The sequence below is a fragment of the Myripristis murdjan genome, chromosome 1 (assembly GCF_902150065.1).
Source record: "Myripristis murdjan chromosome 1, fMyrMur1.1, whole genome shotgun sequence".
In the NCBI taxonomy this organism is placed as follows: Eukaryota; Metazoa; Chordata; class Actinopteri; order Holocentriformes; family Holocentridae; genus Myripristis; species Myripristis murdjan.
The window spans coordinates 16,716,386-16,719,049 of NC_043980.1; positions in this window are offsets into that span (position 1 = coordinate 16,716,386).

The following is a 2,664-nucleotide window of genomic DNA, read 5'->3' on the forward strand; positions in this document are numbered from 1 at the left end:
TTGTTGTTATTGAATTATTTCATTTGTCAATCATCAGTTCAAGCATAGTTCAATAAGAACGAGATCAATATTTCCTGATGGTATGCACATTTCTTTTTCTTTTATCTGAAAACATAACTGTTGTAATGCTGTACAGTATTTTAAACCAAAAATATGCTGTTCAAGTATATTTATAGCTTGTGACACATAAAAACAAAATCTGAGTGGTGCTTTTATTAAAAGTCAGACAAAATGCTGTAATGTAAAGAAAAGACATTAGTGCCTTAAAGAAAAATCGTGAATATTGTCACAACATTTGAGCTTCCTGCTTTCTTGAATGCAGGCCACTGTGCCATCCTACATCCTACCACTACAACTGAGGAGCAGTGTGTGTGTGTGTGTGTGGCACCATTTAACCCCTTTGCCTTTGGGTCACTGATCCCAAAGCTGGCTTCTGGGTTTTTTTCGGGATGTAGTTGATTGATCAAGACTCACGTGTTCAGCATCCCTGAAACCCCCTGGACAATCCCTGGTTCTGAGCCGCTACAAGGTTTAGTTCTGGAGATCCTACTAAAAAAATGGAGATAAATTGAGTGTGTGTGTGTGTGTGTGTGTGTGTTTGTGTGTGTGTTCATTTGCGTGTCCCACCCTTCCTCCTCAAACCCCCTGCAAACTTGTCCCAAAACAGCTGACAGGGCCAGCCTTTGCCTATGGTTTTTTTTTTTTTTTTAATCACTTACTTTGTAATACTAGATAAATGCTTGCCAGTTTCACAAGTTTTTTTTTTTACCCTTTGGAATTTGAATTTGGAAATTTAATCCATCAATATAAGCGTTTTCTACTCACATGGTGTGCAAAATGCATTGTGGGATTGTTAGACAACAGACAACAGTGGGATCAACGCCAGCAAATGCACTGCAGGCAGATGCTGAAAACAGTGAACACACAGTGGCAGGTACCATTTCACCACTGATCTATAATGTACATTAATAATTTATTAGCACATGCCAAGGTGACTTCATGTTTTTTTAGACTTTAGAATAAAGGAATGAATGAATGAATGAATGAATAAATAAATAAGTGACCATGGTCAGTTTGGAGCCCTGACCTGCTGCGTACATGAAGCCGTGTTGTGATGTTTTCACCTCAAAAGACACCCAGCAGGTGCACTGATGAATTCCTTTTTTTTTTTTTTTGGTTTCTTTTGTCACGGCATACAGCAACCAAACAAATACAATCAAGCCTTAAAACGTTGCATGAAATACATTTCTCCTCCTCTACAGTGTTTGGCCTTCCTGCTTTATTTGATAGTGACAGCAGAGAGAAACAGGAAAGGCAGGGGAGAGGGTGACGAAGGCCCTGAGCCGGATCCCTACCGCGGTGAGGACTTGATTTGTGGTACACGCTCTACCAAGTGAGCAACCGGGGTGCCCATATGGGTTTTTATTTTGTTGTTTTCCAGTGATGCCAGACAGGCATGATTTGTGGACTGATTTATTTCAAAAGAAGAGGCATGTTGAGACAGCTCACATGTACACTAAATGGCATCCAGAACCAGCCTCCTATGAAAAGGTCTACAGCCTTCTTGGATTTCACCTTCAGCTCAATAGTAAGCCTATAATCTTTTTCTCATTCACCAAAACTAACCAAATACTCCAGCTGCAATTTGGTTTTAAGTCTATTCCGTGCAGAGGGAGCTGCGTATCTCAAGACCCTCTTGCCAGGTTCTGCACGGACTTCAGATACAGATAGTGTGTGCAGGTCATAGGGACATGAGCTCTAACTGCTCTGGTGTTGCTGTTGTTATTTGTCTGCAAAAATGGGAGGGATGCATGCTAAGAATCATATTAAAATGAACGCGAGCCCCTGTGTATGCCTCCATTAGATAATGAAGACCAGCTAGCCTTGGCATACAGGGGACAGTGGTGCATGAGAGCAGTACAGCCGGTCACACACATCAGTGCACTATGATAGACCATATCTAACATATTCAGAAAATGATGATAATAATGGCATTTTTTTTTTTTTTTTTTTTTGCTGAAGTTTGTACTAAGCAAACATGTTTTTTACATCTGGAGAATATGATTTGTAGGACAAGGCATCTCAGTACCACCGCAATCCTTCATTTATAAAGGTATTATGTCACACATTTTAATAATAATAATAATAAAAAAGTAGCTCATGTGATTTGGACATTGCACTGCCATACTGTGATTTCAAGAATGTTTGTTCTAGTTACAATAATCACAGGAGAGGACAGATCATTACAAGCTCTAGCAAAGCTCTCCTGGTGAGTGACTACAAAACAACTACAGGTAGAGGTTTTTCATCAAGCTGTGAGTAAATACTGCATTGTTCTCTTGGAGTGTATTCTTTTACTTGTGAAAGTTTTTGAAGACGTGGCAGAATAGCAAGCCTCTTCCTCACTGAACAGCTGAGTGAAAAGACTTAACATGTTTCAAGGTCAGCGAGCGTTTGATTTAATGCCGTGCCGAGGAGCCTTTAGAGAATGTGTAACTGAACGGTACGACCAGCATTTGCAGGTGAAAGGCTGTTTTATGCTGAAGGGGGGCTGAGCACAGTGTTCCCAGCGTTATTCTTCAAGCAGACCTTAAAGAGCCTGGCTGAGACGGCAGGAACAGGAGATCTGGAAAACAGAGCTGAAATCCAGGAGGCAGCTCAAAG